This window comes from Neopelma chrysocephalum, unplaced genomic scaffold, assembly GCF_003984885.1.
Source record: "Neopelma chrysocephalum unplaced genomic scaffold, ASM398488v2 Primary Assembly neopelma1_92, whole genome shotgun sequence".
Lineage (NCBI taxonomy): Eukaryota > Metazoa > Chordata > Aves > Passeriformes > Pipridae > Neopelma > Neopelma chrysocephalum.
Window position 1 is genome coordinate 2,368,069 of NW_020897754.1, and position 16,264 is coordinate 2,384,332.

Here is a 16,264-nt window from a genome sequence, read left to right on the forward strand (position 1 = left end):
TATACATTGATTTAAGTGCATCTACACAAGACTGCAATTCAATTCAATTTAAACAGACTTAAAATAAGACTTCAGTTAAGCCACTTTTGCAATACTTTAAATAGCAGGTTGGGCTGGACTAAGTAAACACACACTGAAGTAGATGACAGCAACTTTCCAAAGAGTAGGAGATTCAAATCAATCTAAGTTAATTTTATGGAACAGACCTCAGGCTGCCTATTTGTACAAAACTACCAAAGATCAACTAAGATGCTGACTTGAAAATTTTCTTTTTTGACCCATGATCGCTGCATTCTAAAACTGACCATACTTTAAAGGGATTTAACCAATTTAAACTTCTATCAATCCTCTCTTTTTTGTCATCATTTACTTAAATTTTACATGTAAGCTCAACATTCTCCCGTTGCCACAAGTTATGGAAAACATATATTGAGTATTCCAGCAACCTTGAGGGACACTTAAAACCCACAAGTTTTTTATCATCAGGATGTTTTCCTGCAGTGCATAGAAGAAATAAATGAGAGTTTGCTAAGACACTAAATACCTTTTCTCGTCAGTATGTTCAAGTCTTGCTCCAGAGCCAGTTTTTCCGTGGCATTCCCAGTGGAGGAGGGGAACAGATCACTCATTCCCATCTGCTCCCAGTTCCGCAGTCAGGTGGCGAATCCTCGTTTTATTTCATACCTGAACAGAAGGGGAAGAAAATACCAAAGGGAAAAAGTGAGTTCTACAATATCCTTCTTGATAACCTGGGTTCTGATGCATTTTTACTTAGAGTTTTTTTTGCAAAGCCTTTGACAGATGCCAAAAGATACAAAGTGAACGACACTCGGGATAAATATCAGTACAAATGAGATTCATTTATTTGGTGGAAGCAGAACTATGGTGATAGGGATTAACCTGTTTATTAGCTTTAATAATAGAACATTTTTGGGCATATCCCTGCAACAACTAATGCAGAAAACACCACTAATCTGCAGTCAGTTTATGGGTGAAAATACTCTTCCTTTTGATGGTGTTCTTCACGGGCCCATTTGTGACATTAGACATGAAGGGACTTTACCTGAGAGTTAGGAATGTTAATGTTCTTGGGTAAAACTCAGTTGGGTTCCTTTTGCTGGGAATTTTTGTCTGCCATATCATCTAATTTTTCTTTCTTTCTTTGTCTTTTCGTTGTTGTTAAATAACAACAATTAATGGTATGTCAGAAGGCAAAATATTTTTATAGCCTCAGAGATAACTCATCTCTCACAGTCACGACTAAATGATACGTGGAAAGGGACTGACCTTTGAGGCAAAACAATTTCCACTTCTAAAAGTGGAATTTTAACAAGATGTTCTTGTGAGGCCCCTTCCAGCACGTTTCTGGAAGAGGCTCCTCATGGCATTCCCAGTCCCCCCAGCTAAACCACTTCTGCACTGAAGAGGCTGAGGCAGAACAGTTTTTAGCTGTCAGCCAAGGCACACTGCTAGTGCTGCCCCTTCATGGATCTTGGATGACCCCAGGGCTGTTCCTGACTCCACATCCACACAGAAAAAGAACAATATATTTACTGCCTGCTCAGAGGAAAAGAAATCTGTAATTACTATGCACAAAGTCTGTCTAATACAGATAAGAAATTAAAGGCTCACTGGGAAGTGTTATGCTGAACTTTAAAAAACACTCAGAGAAAAAAGAGAGGAAGGACAGCAGAACTAACAGAGTATGCTGGATTTCTGTCAGTCTTCTGTGGTGTCCAGTGGTGTAAGTATATTTAAAAAAATAAAATCAAATGTGCATCCTGATCCCACTGAAGTCAATGGTAAAACTCCCATTAACTCAAACAAAACCAGAATTACTTCCACAGCAGCCTTGTGTGCTTGTCACAATATACTAGTCAGATTTATACTCTGATATAATCATCATTAAAATGTGACTGATCCTGGAGGTTTTTCATTGTTGCCCTTTTTACTCTCATTCTGGTTTCCAGAGATGTGGTTCCCCTTCCCACACCTAACCATTTTCAGACTAAGGCAGTACAGATTTGCTTGGAAATCAAAAGGCACAAAAAATTCTACCTTAATATTATAGGATGTTGTTCAGAGAATAGTTTCAAGATGCAGCTGAATAGAAACACAGTAAAATCAAATGAAAAAAAAAGGGGCAAGTTTAGAGTGACCATTTCTACCTGTGGCCCACAAACTGCTATAGCAACATAAACTATTCCTAACAACCTAGAAAAGACTAAGTCAACATAAATTCACCCTGCACTGACCATGGAAGCTTTTGAGAATCCAAAAATTCAAAGAAGTTGAAAAGTCAAATATGTTGAAACAATGACATTGCTAAACCTGCTAACTTGTGGACTTAGAAAATGAGGATTATCAATGTTTATGCAAAATAATTTTAAAAATTAGTAGCAAACCATTTTAACAAGGGGGGTTAGGATTTGGATGCAAACTTGTTCATTCAAGGTACCTTCCTCAGGCTGAAATCCAGGTATGATTGGTAGACTGGGAACCTATGTGAGGATGGATTCTTTGGGGTTACTAAGATTTTAGGCTGGTTCCCTAAGGAAAAGAAACTTCTTTACTCATAGTTTGTGCGTGCTTGCTTATTTTTTGTCTTTCCACCAGCAGCTTCTGAGCAGCCCAAGTTCAGCCAAACTTGACCAATGCTTAAATCCCTACAAGTTTTGTAAAAACAGTCACATGAAAAAGAGCTAGGCAGGACGAGCCCCTTGGCAAGGGGAAGAAGCTGCAGTTTTACTTTGAGTTTTGCTTTGCTTGACACCAAAGAATTCAGACAGAAAGCAAACCCACTAAGTGCCATTGTCTTCAGTCAGCCCTCAGAATCACTGCAGGACACTAACCCATAAAAATGCAGCTTTTATTACCTCTGGCAGTCCTGGAGTGATTTGTTCTGAGAACAGATGTAACAAGAGATGTATCACTGATTAGGAGTTTTTGCTGCTATCTCAAGGGTGTTCAGGACTTTAACCTCCCAGGCAGAGGGGAAGATCAACAGTGCCCACGCTCCATTAGGAGCAGATGATGCAGCCCAGAGTTCCTGATTTACCCAAAAGGTTGCAAGTTCCCTGACAGCCTTGGTTTTGATTAGGATGCCAGGCTGAAAAACATCTGTGGTAATTTATTGGAAAACCTTAGGCTCGATTCCTGCTGCAGTGACTGGATAGGTGCTCACCCTGCTTCAGCCTCATGTGATGTCAATACTTATGTTTACTTATTACAACAACACTTTAAAATCATTAAAGCCCATCAGTTCATCTCAAGCAGGAATGACCAATTTAAACAACTGAAATGATTGGATGTTAACTGAAAAGAACTGGTTTTACTGTACAGATAAATTTTATACTCAAAATAATTTTTAAGCAACTGGAACTAAATTGCAAAACTGTTATTTTCATTAGGTGAGCTTAATTAGACACCAGGAGCTGAGGAAGTGAGCTGAGTTTTCTGAACAGTTCCCTGCTGCACTGCACAGCATCTGCTGGACCAGAAGCATCATGTGGCAGCACAAGTGGCTGAGCCACTGCCAGGGCCCAAAAATGTTGCTTAGCAACTTCCCGGGGATGACTCTGGCAATTAACTCTCTTGTGTGTCGGGTGTGAGCTGCTGCTTCACTCAGAACAGGAAAAGACAGAGCAAACAGCCCTCCAGAAGAGCCCAGTAAAGCTGCATGTGCCCATCTGCCACGGGACTGCAGCCAAAGAGCTGGGAAAGAAGCCCTTGTGCAAGAGCTGTTTCTTAACAAGCTCATTTTTTGGACACCCTCGTTCTTTCCACACAAGTACAGTATACTTTTGAAAGGGATTAATCAGTACCAAAATGTGCACACCTGTTGCAGAACAAGAGCATCTGCACAGGGCATTGCTTCAAAAATGGCCTTTTCAGTTTGCAATCACAGCTGAGTCTGAAATTACTTCCAACAGTGAAAAGCCCCCGTTTAACCTGAGCTATTGACTCGTCCACAAAACCATTTTGTTTTGCCAACTACGTATATTTTTACTCTTTGTTTGAAACTACATTAAGTAGCGCCTCAGTCTGAGTCAAGGTGTCCCAAGATACTGAGAATGAAGGAACCATGAGTCAGTTTTCTCATCTTCAAGGTGGTACCAGGTTGCTCCAGAGCTGGGCCATAGTTACAGTCCTCTCTCCTGCTTTCCCCCTGTTGCTTCTTAGGGAAAACCATCCCAGTCTGTGCCCAGATTATTCTTTAAGGTCTCAGCTCTGCAGAGAGCTCAGAGTAGTTTTATCCTTCCTCGGGTGGTGGAAAAAGGCAGTCAGAGGTGAGCCCTGCTCTGGAAGTGCTGAACAGTGACATTCCCTGTCTGGTGGGTGAGAGGAAGAGGAGGGGCAGGGACTGAGCTCTGCTCTGGGGGGACCAGGGACAGCACCCAGGGAATGGCTGGAGCTGTGTCAGGGCAGGGTTAGGTTGGATCTCAGGAAAAGGTTCTTCCCCCAGAGGGTGGTTGGCACTGACCAGGCTTCCCAGGGCAGTGGGCACAGCACCAAGGCTGTCAGAGCTCCAGGAGGGTTTGGATGATCCTCTGGGGCATGGGGTTTGACTCTGGGGATGGTCCTGTGTTGGACTGGATGATCCTTGTGGGTCCCTTTCAACTGGACATATTCTGTCATTCTGTAATCATTCTTACCAAGTGCCCACAGCTCTTGACCCACACATTTATTTTATCCTGGGACACAGGAGGTGGAAGCAATGCTGGAGGTGTTTGGGTGCATCTCATTAATTTACCTCAAGCTTTCATGTAAACACATTGGACTGAATTATGTAGGTATTGCTACCTTTTGCCCTACCATGACAAAACAATGCTCCAAAAACAAGGCCCTTAAAAAAGGCCCCAAAACAGCGACAGATCTTTTATAAGGGGGGAAAAAAAAAGGCATTTCCTGGGTGCTTGAAATATGGTTCTTTAAGAATGCTAAAAGTCAACATTTTGCATGAAATTGCAGGGAAGGAAAACCTGAAAGTAAATTTACATTTTTTTGTAGTTAGAAAAAAAAAATAAATCCCTGAAGGACAACCTCTTTTCCTTCAGTGATTATGACAAGTTACAGTTCCTTTTCAATCAGGATGCAACAGGTTTAATATCATTTATGTAAAAACTATGGAAAGAATTTGATAATGCACCTCAAAAAACCCAACCAGCTTGTTTTGTGGCAGTCAAAAATAGCTACAGTCTTTTCTGCAATTCAAAATTCAATCATTTAAAACATTACAGAGCTCTTGTCTTCAGACTTTCCAATCAGCTCTTGCACAGGAATGAAGCCTTATTATTGCAACCACTACTTTTGTCTGTGGAGTCAAGTCATTCAAAAAAATGATTTCATGGTGGAAAAACTGCCCTAATGACAATGAACATCATTTTGAAAATTATTTTGTTGCATGAAGGACTTTTACATAATTTACACTAACTGATTTTTAACATGCCAGTGATTTTTGATGTACCAGCCACAGAAAACACGCAGCAAATGAAAATGTTCTATGAAGACTGTGCATTTACATAGTGAGTTTACGTTTGATTGGGAGTTAAATATGTGTAACCACTACTGTACTGGTTATTTCCTTGGCAAACATCTTTAATTTTTTTTTCCCCACCATCTTTGACAGTGAGATTTTATCATCTGTCATAAATTGATCAAAAATGTGTAATTTCTATTGTGGAAGTTTCAGCAGTTGAGGAAGAGTGAGTGGATATGGGGGAGTGCCAAGAAGCAGGTGGATGCACTGAATATTCACTTTTGGTTTCCAGGCAGTGGCATCTAAGACACAAACTCCCATCAGGTTTGGGCTGCAGACATTCTACCCAAGCTATGTTGAACAAAATTGATCCTGAAAGTCAATTTTTCAGCTATTATTAAAGTTCTTGTTTTCTAAAATATTACTCCAAACAGATATGAAAACCTATGTCATTGCCACATATCCATCCTCCCACCCACACACTGTCTATCTAGGTATTATGTTATCTGGCTGAAAATTGAGTTAGTTCCCAGGTTGAATGAAGTTCATAAAACTTTCAGCAAAACTGGGCTGGATTTTATGAGCATGAAGCCACACTGCAGCTTGGGAAAGGGATCGGGGCAAGCTCCCTCAAATTGCAGTTTCCATGAAAATCATGCAAATTTTTGTGCTTTCATCTGCATCTTGCTTGGAATTTATGAATTTTCTCAACTTCTAAATTAAAGGTAGGGTGAGAACTTGCTTGAATTCAGTAGGAGAGCAACATATCCATGAGATACTCCCTGGTTCCTCACAGCCCAATGAACACTTGAGACCCAAATGTGTTTACAAGTAACAAAGAACCTTGTATTAGCAACAAGGTGAAAATTAGGAGTAGGCAGCAAGGGTTTATGAAGGGGAAATCAAAACACAACGAGCATAAACTGAAACAGAAAAAAAGCCTATTTAAACCTGAGGAAATTTTGTTTTTTACTCTGAGAGTGACTGAGCACTGTCACAGATTTCCCAGAATGGTTGTAGATAATCACAGGATCACAGAATATGCAGAGTTGGAAGGGACACAGAAAGATCATGGAGTACAGCCCTTATCCCTTCACAGGACCATCCGCAAAGAGTCACACCCTGTGCCCCAGAGGATCCTTGGAGGTTTTAAAACCCCAATAGAACACAGTCCTGAGAAACCTGCTCTAGTTCCCCCTGCTTGAGCAGGGGTGCTGGACCAGATGAGCTCTGGGGGTGCCTTCCAACCTCTTGCTTTAAAGGAAATGCTGGTGCTTTTGAGAAGTAACTTCTCTAGAAGCATTTCTGGAGAAGGATGTGTGTCTGTTGCTGAGCTTATCTCCAGGTGGAAAAAGGGAACCCTTTTGTATGTCAGCGTTGACAGGACTGGAAGTGCATCACAGAGGTCACCTGCACCTTGTACAGCTTTTTATCTCAACACAGCTTGCAGTCTCACACTGTTGATTTCAATAAAAATACTCCAGCCATCTTTAAGAGCCCTCTTCACCTCTGCTAATCAGATTAGGAGGCATATAATTAAGTTTCAGTTCTTACAAGACAGAAGATTGAAGACCCCTTCTAGAGCACTGATGGGATAAGGAGCTGGAAAACTGTTTTCTTCTAGTGTATTTGGTGGAAGGGAGTGCAAGGATGACATTGAGGGATTATACAATACCACATGGAGTTATGGAAAGAAACTCAGGCATGTGCCATTTAAAATCTGTCACAAATGAGTGTTTCAGGTGGCTCTGAGATCATAGCGCAGCTCAAGGAGTGAGGGGGAGATGCACCACCATAAAATCTAACAAAGGATCAAACTAATACTCAGGATTGCTTTTAGGATGCATGGAGAATACTTCCTCTCCCAGCAAATGATGCCCTTTGGGTGTGAAATGCAGCATGTTGGCAAGAGAGGGAAAAGCTCCTACTGCCTGTACCAGTGCATGGTGTTGCTCCTCTGTGAATGAATGGTCTGCACAGCCACCAGTTTGGCAGAGTCCTCACCCAGAGAACCCTGTTGTACTGTCTGCAGAAGGGGATCTTTTCTCTTGCTTTCAGTAGCCACCAGGCCCAACTCCTCCAAAATAAACCCAGGAATCAATACAGTCTCTGAAATAGCTTTCAGCTCTTGACTTCATCTTGCTCTGTCAGGGGCTCTCAAACTGTGACACACAAAGCATTTCCAAGCGCTGTGCCTGTGTTATACTGCAGCTGTGGCAGCTGGAATTGAATCCCAATTCATTTAACAGCACAAAGTGAAAAGCATGAAGTGCTCAGGCAGCTTGGTGAGGCTGCACAGCCCTGCAAGAGATGTCCTAGAAAGAGCAAGATGCACAGAGAATCAGGGCTGGGGAGGTCTCAACCCTGTGCTGTGCTTAAACACGGATTATAGGACGAAAAGGTTTCCTCTGCTCATCTGTACACCTGCTGCCACTGCTGGCAGTGGTTCCTGTCACTGTTGGGAATGACAAAATCTGGTAAAAGAAGGCTTGGTCAGTATTACTTGTGACCACTGATACAAAATGGAGGCAGCAGGGAAAAGTAGAAAATGAACGGCGAGTCTTAATGAGTTTCCTCTGAGCACCTTTCATCTCACACATCCCACATTAATGCAGTGTTTAAAATTTTATTTCCTTAAGTCAGTAATAGAAAAATTAATTTATGCATTATTAACAAAGTAACTTGCAGAAAGGCCTTTCAGGAAGGTGAACAGAGCTTTCAGAGGCTCTATTGCTGAGGCAGCGATGGCAGCGCTACCCAAGGAGGGAAGTATTTGGGGCCCTTTCTAAAACCTCTCAAGTGTTTCTGGACACAGCTTCAAAGGATTTACTACTGGTATGGCACCTGTCCAAGCTGGGGAGAGAATCAAACTGGGTATAAAGCTGGCTTCAGAAGGAGTTAGAGATCACCCCTCAGTCCCAGCACATGTTACACAGAAATGTGGCTTATATGGCACCATTTAGGTGAAAGGGAGTCCTGTGGGATTCATCAGTCTAGACACAACAGACCTCATAAAACATAATTGTCACACAAAGCACCTTGCTTCACAGCAAAGACATGGAGAACAGAAAATCAAGTTGTTAGAAGACAGAAAATCTCCTCAAGCTGCTAGTCAGTGTTACAGGTATGTGTGAGCTTAACTATGTGTCTGTGGTGTCTGATATGTGGGAGGCCAAACACTGAACTAGACACCAAACAGTCTGCATTTGCAGAGAGCTCAATCCCATAAAAACATAAAAAAACCCCAAACCCCACAACAACAAAAAAACCCAAACAACCAAACCAATCAAACAAACAAACAAACAAACAAACAAAAAGAGGTAGGGACACCTTCCACCAGCCCAGGTTGCTCCAAGCCCTGTCCAACTCGGCCTTGGACACTTCCAGGGATGGGGCAGCCACAGCTTCTCTGGGCAACCTGTGCCAGGGCCTCACCACCCTCACAACCAAGAATTTCTTCCTAATATCCAATCTAAACCTACCCTCTGTCATGTTTGTTTTCTGTTTGTTTGTGTTTAATTATTACTATTATAGGGTAAAGGAAGACAAATACTGAAAGATTCCCACTAAGATTTGTAACAATATAACTGTAGATATGTAAATATTTATTATAACACATATTATCAATATTATATCATAAATATATAATAGGTATTATTACAATATATATTATATATAAGTACTATGTATTTTTATAAATAAATATATATAATTATGCAGAGACCTGTAATAGTTACCCCAGCACAAAACTGCTAAGACAAGTGTAAGCCTGTGGTCATATAATCCAGAGCAAATCAAATACTGAAATTTATGTCACTGCACATCAGCTGGACACCGTGGTAATTCATAGCCTTTTTTTTTTTTTACATATGCTAACTGAGTGCTTAGTTCTTTTAAGCTGATTTTGCTTCTTGTTTCAGGTGGATTAAAAAGTTCCTGAACACAGATGCAAGCAAAAATTCGTGAAGCTGCAGTAATTTAGCAATTGTAAGTCATAAAGCAATATCCCACTTTTCTTATCCTATCAGACCTGGGGTGAGGTGACATTAGTGTCAGAGGAAGAATATTGCTTTTGTAGAGTTTCTGGGGTAGGGACAGGGGTATGCACCAAATGGAACAGAATCAAGCCTCCTCCTTTACTGCAGTAATAAATAATTACTGAGCCAAAACAGAGAAGGGCAATTGCCAATGATCAGGAGAAAGATTATTTTAATATGGAACAGAGCACTATTAAAGTAATTAAATAGCATGTAAAATACCCTAAAACTCAGTAGGATTTCAACAGCTGCACGTAGGCAAATCTATCAACACCACTGCTGTGCTTTCAAGTCAGGCACCACCAGGTCCTAATCTGTTCCATGGTGCTGCTTTTACTGCTGTGCTCTGTCAGTCCTTCCCCCTGTGGAAGTGTCTGTGCCTCAGCGGTGTGAGGGAGCAATCCCTGCCTCCCCTAGTTAATGACAGTTAATGCAGCCCTTTTGTTTGCTGCCCCCAAAATCTCTTCCCACCCTGCCACACGCTCACACAGGGCAGTCTGCCTCCAATTCAGAGGTTTTTGCTTCCAAGCAGGAGTGAAGGAGAAGGATGGGAGCATGTGGCAGAGGTCTGGCAGGAAGGGAAGCTTCTCTGCAAATCACCATTTGATAAAATATAAAAATCATTTCCAAGTGGCAGACCCAGAATCCAACTACCAACGCTTAGCCCAACATACCATCCTAAAAAAAAAAAAAGGCATTACACAACCTGAATGCAAGAAGGCAATAAAAATACAGCTTGTTTTTGTGATGGCAAGGTCTTAACTCACTTATTCAGATTAGAAGCATCATGTGTTGAACCAGATTTCCTTCACTCTATGGGATATGTTTCCTCTCCTATGAGCTACACCATGGAAAACTTTTGGGTTTATTTTTCAGTATATTTTGTGGGTATTTTCCAGTATATATTGTGTGAACCTTCCATCCTATTTTTTTTTTTTAATATTGCATGTATGGGTGGGTTAACAAGAGATAATACCCAGCCCTGCATGCAGGACATTCATTCTTAGTTGAGGCTTCACAGGACCCAGAGAGGATGCTCTGTTTCTTTTCTTTGCAGCTATTTGTGCAAAAGACAACTTGCTGAGGGTTTAATTAATAATCAAACCTGGCAAAATTGATATGCAAAGGAGCACCCAAAGCTGTCCAGACATTTCCAAAGAGGTGGTAACAGAAGTGATTTGCTCCCCGTGTTCAGCTCATTCACAGAGACACAGGTTCTATGGGTGATTTTACATTATCAGCATCTTCCTAATTAAATTTCAACAGCTTTACAAGGCTATTACTGCTCGTAAGATTCACTTCTAAACCCTGGAACTTTGCTCTTCTTAACTGCCTTCTCTCTCATACTTTTTTAGAGCATTACACCACTAATGATGGGATTAATATTAAGCCATTTCACTACAAATGGGTTGGATGTACCACTGATACCTTGAATTAATCTGCATTTGGCAAGCACATCCCTGCCCTTGTCCTGCTTTCCAGAAGAAATTTAGAACGGCAGATTCATTAGATGCCATAAATAAAATGTCTGCAAGGTTAACCTGTGAGATAGGACTGGTCACCTTCTATAAGAAGGGAAACCCAGCAGACATTTCCAACTAACACAGGAATTAGACAAAGCTACAGGGCGGTTGTGTTTGCTCTCCCCCCCCCTCCCACCACTTTCTAGTAACTGCAACAATTGCTTTAATTCTGAGAGCTGAGCTGTCCAGGTGATAAAAGTGCAAAGTCTCACTCATTCACCTTTGAGCTTGTCAGATCTAGTGAGTTTGGCTTTGAGAAGGACTCAGCCTCCTGGTTTGGCTTGTCTTGCTCCAGCTGGGACTCCACTGACCCTGGTGACACTGCTGAGTGTGTCATCAGCCAGTCACCTGCCCCTTCCCACACTCCCACTGCACATGGAGCAGAGCTCAGCCTGAACCAAATCACGTTTTCCTTTCTGTAAAGTGGTTCTATGGAATTGGGCAGCACTAAAATGAGGAGGGGGGGGAAAAAAAGACTTCCTGAATCATCTACCCCTTTGCAGCACAGCCAGTTAAATGCAGCCTCCAGCCTTCTGCTTGGCTTGGAGGCATCTGCAGTTGGATCCTGCACTAGGTGAGGGAGCAGATGGAGATGCTGAAGGGATAAGAAGTGCTGCTTCCGAGGAAGAAACGCACCCTCCGAGGGGAGGTCGAGGACAGGATGGTTTCCATGACTCACCTTTTGATAATGGTTCAAAAGTAGTGTTTGAGGACTTGTTACTATTATGGGCCGGGTTATTGGCCACATAAATCAACCAGAATCCTAGAATACTGCCTGACCTGTTGCAGGAGGTGTTACCCTGCCTGAGCAGGTGCACAGGAAATAAGGGACATTACTTCAGGCTTCTGCTTAGCTTGGAAGTGAACTGTTGCAGACAAGGGGGAAAAAAAAAAAAGGAAAAGAAAAGAAAAAAAGATTGATTTTTCTTTCAGCAAATATTTGGCTACAAGGATCTGCTCATCTGTCATTTGTCTTGCCTTGAGAATTGGCCTTTGCAGAAGGAAACAAACACTGCTCTACTGTATGGCATTTGGTGTTGGCATAAAAGCCTTGCTGAGGATAACAGACATTTATAGAGCAATTCATGACTTTAAAATTATCCTCCTCTGTCTTTGCTTAGCATTGTTTAATCTAATATCTTGCATTTATTTGAAATGGATACAGAGTGGATCTTGCTGCTGGTAGCTATGTGGAAAGCCTGCTGTCTGTTAGGCAGACATCACTTTTGTGCATGTAACATCCTCTCCAGAGGACAGGATTTCACATCAACAGCTACAGGTAGACTGTGTTCCTCCCCTGTTCCTTAGAGGGGGCAAAGAATGTCTGCACCTGCACAGGTTCCCCAAAAGACTCATATAATTCCCCAGAAGAACCTTATACACATCACTACCATCTCCCACTGTGTGAGAAACAGAAAATGGGTTGGAAACAGAAAATATAAACTACTGTACTTGATTATGTCCAGCTTGTTCCTATTCCCTCAAGGGTCACTGCCAACTGCCAAGGGTTGGTGTAATGCTGCATCTTCCAGAAAGCTGCTGTGTGGACAGACAAAATTCAGGGACATGAAGGCAGCCCACTCGCACCAAATTCCCTGACAGCTCATCCTTCACATTTCCTGCCACCCACTCACTCACAACACTCCCTGCTCTGCCAGCACAAACATGGTGACACAGGGAGTCGGGCTTTAATTACCAGGAGTCTTATCCTGTGGGTACCTTCTGGGAGATAACAACTTCACAGTCAACTCCTGTGAAGCACAGCTAGGACTTGGTCACCACAGAGAGAGAGAAAATTTCTGTGTCTGTTGGAATAATTTAGTTCTTGGTGAGTCTTCAGCTAAAGTCCATTATCCTCCAGGAAGAGAGAATTTGGACAATTAATGTCCGTATTCTCATCTTCACCATCCCATGTCTTGCCTTGCTTCAGCATCACAAATAAATGGATAATTTAATTCTCTAGCTGACAACGCTCAGAAGAAAACTCCAGGAATAGAGAGAGTTATTTATGCCTGAATGTAGGGCTCACATTCATATTTATGTAGCTGGATAAGCATTCTGACTATCAGGGTTATTATCACATCAAGATTTTTAAAGGCAGCTGATCCAAACAGCTTCTACAGAGATGTCACTCAATCCCAGCTCTTTTCTTCTGGGGTCCAGGAAGCCTTCATGATGCACAGTGTACCTTTGTGTGAGCTTAAATCTTAAGAAGGTTTGTTTCCCACCAAAGCAACGTGTTTTACGGACAACCATTGAAAAGCCCGAGATTCACAAAGCAAATTACTATTTTCACACTGAGTTCCAGGCTTTTCTCCAGGCAGTATTAACTTCTGAAGTGCAATAAAAACCCGTGCAAAGCTGGGAATACCCTGACAATCCGAGCTCTTGTGACCATAAGTCTATTATTACATCGTTCACACTTGTCTAATTGCTTCAAGGTTTCAAAGATAAGACCTGGAGTTGTGGTGTGAGAACAAGCTCGGGCTCAGGGTGAGGTTTTGGTGCTTTCTGGCAAGCAGGTTTACTCTGTGACTCGGTGGTGACAACTGCCCTCAGTGGGGAGGTGAAAACATGACCCAGCAGTGGCCCCCCCAAATAGAAACCATTTATTTTGGCTTCAGATAGCCCTTTTCAGTAAAGACAGAACAGTTGGTTTAGTAAATAATAACAGATACTCTTAAATGAGCTGTTTTCTACGTTTTTTGGTAATAAACAAACACTCCAACATGACTTTAATAGCAGTTTAGGGGGCTTTTTTCCTAAGGGTGTGAAGGCAAAGCAATATGCAATACCACAAAATTTTGTTTTCAGGTGATGTTAAATGGACTGCACCCTATGAAAACTCCAGTGCTAACAGGGGAACACAAACTAGACAAGACTTTGGGCACGAAAGCTCTGCCTAAATTCAGAGGTGGAGGGAACAGCCTTTAGAGCTAAACACAACCAAGTGCCAATGCAAGTGAGCAGAATTCTCTGTGCTAGGCTGGGTGTGTTAATTGTTTAGACAATGAAATAAAAGGTATCTGGTACCTTGAAATGACATTAAGGAGGGAAGTGTGGGGCTGGATAAGGGACAGGGAAGCAGCACAGCTCCACTGAGAAGGGATGAGACCACCAGTGGCAATTCCTGGCCCAGCTGTGCCAGGCTTCCAGCAGGGCTGCTTCCTTTTGTGAGATTCAAGGATTAGGATATCTGACATTTTCGCAGCGTGAGCCCCGAGCCAGCAAGGCTCTTAAATCGCGGAGTGTCCAAACAGTTTTCATTGTGCTTTCATCCATCCCCTGCTAAGTACGAGCAGCAGGGGAGGAAAACTGCCTCCGTATAGGAAACGAGAATAGCTCAGCACCTGCTCGGCTGGAAAATGCAGCCATGAGGTGCCTAAATGAGTCGACAACAGGAGGACACCGTGACTGGTCCTGTAGCATAAACTCAGCTGCAGATAACGCAGCTTTCCTGAGATATGTGAGGTTCATGAGCTGAAACCTGGCTGTTACAGGAGGTGCTGTTCAGAAAGCCCACAAAATGCAGGAAAACTGGCCTCACTCTCAGGAAAAACAAATAAAGAAAGCAACAATTCCAGAGTATTCAGGACTAAGAGAGTTGCAGATTTCTCTCCACAGAAGCTATGAAAAGTGTCCAAACCTATGAAGGCCAGCCAGTACCAGCCTTGCCCAGCCAAATGCACATTGCCTTATGGATCCAGAAATGTATTTTATCCAGAGTTATGGTGTCGGCTACCGGGAGGAGACACTGCAGAGTCAGGTGTGCTGAGCAGTGTCTTCACCAGCATCTCTTCACAGCTGCTGGCATTAGAAAATGAAAGAGAGAGGCTGCTCTGAGCCAGAAACAGCAGAGCCACATTAACAAAATACTCCTTTTCCTGCAGGCCAATGAACCCAGGCAAGGCCCTGCATCGATTCACCACCCCATGGGTTAAATTCATCTCTGCCTGATGCTTTATGCTGTCAAGACATGCCCTGAGATCTTAGAGCTGACCCTGAGCCAGAAACCTCCTCAAGTCCTTTCCAACTTAAATTTCCCCGTGATACTGTAAAACAACCCGTTTTGAAACCTGGTAATGAAAATGCAATTTTCTTCCTGCCAGGAAAGTTACTTCCTACCAGTAAAAAATCTGTGTTTGATTTCTGCTGGTTTTAACTCTGAAGAGAACACTTCTTCTCACAGGTTCAGGGCAAAGCAAGGCTTTTTTATCTAGAGGTCAGGTTTTGTGATACACGGTAAACACGTTGCCTCTTTGGGGAATGAATGTCATTTTGGTGGGATTACTGAAGGAAATAAATACTTATGCAACAGAAGTGAAGATTTTGACCATTAGTTTCAAAATGACTACAAGAAAAATGTCTAGTGATGGATCATATCAGCAAGTGCCTGGATACAAGCCACATAGCAACAAAATCCTCCAGGATCGTGATTGCCAGAAGTAATTTTTGCTTCCAAGCAACTTCTTTCCCCCTCTTCTTTCTTTTTAAAATTTTCTCGGGATGGAAACTGGTGTATTGATATTGAAAACTGTCATTAATCCTTTTCTAGGACATTCTTCAATTAAACTAAATATAGCCACAAAAATCCTCTGTTAGATAAGATAATAGGGCACTGCAGCAATAGTCCACCAGCTGTTAATGGGAGCTATTAACTCCCTGAGAGAATCAGAGGGGCTGGCACTGCTGCACTGTTAAACCCTACAAGGACAGAAATACCTGTGTAGACCCAATTAAGAGAGGGGACAAGAGCAATATAAAAATATATGGTGCAACACCTACACAAACTTCTGAAGGTCAGCACGGCTCAGGTGTGGCTTTAGAAAACATAATGTTGGTGAACAAATTTGTTTTGTTACTGTTGGATTAGTGCTGGAATTGTTTTTGTTTCTGTTGGTAAATTCCCGAGTTAAGTTAAATATCTGGTTTAGAGCAGAGGACATGCTGATTGTTTGCCTTTGGGAAAGGGGGAACGTGACTGATAAGACACTTTTCCTCTTGAGGAAAGACCCAGACATGGTGGTGGAGGAGAGTGTGTGGGTAAGCCCACAGCACCCAGGCTGTTACTGTGGTCTTGTCAAGTCAGCCAATGTTTTCTGTTGAAAATTATAATTATACTGCTGCCATTCTATGGAATTACGTGGTATGTACACATAATAAACTGAACACAGTCTACTCACACAGTCAGAAGCATGAAAACTGTGTGAAGATGACAAAAAAAG

The 16,264-nt window shown here is 42.2% G+C and overlaps 1 protein-coding gene across 5 annotated transcripts in view; it reads right to left on the reverse strand.

Annotated features, from left to right (window-relative positions):
- Positions 1 to 16,264, reverse strand: part of SHISAL1 (shisa like 1) — a 241,411-nt gene that overhangs the window by 94,786 nt on the left and 130,361 nt on the right. For all 5 annotated transcript variants that reach the window (XM_027693557.1, XM_027693556.1, XM_027693552.1 and 2 more), the window contains one exon: positions 545 to 684. The gene's annotated coding sequence lies outside the window, so the exon portion shown is untranslated. The remainder of the gene's footprint in view (positions 1 to 544; positions 685 to 16,264) is intronic.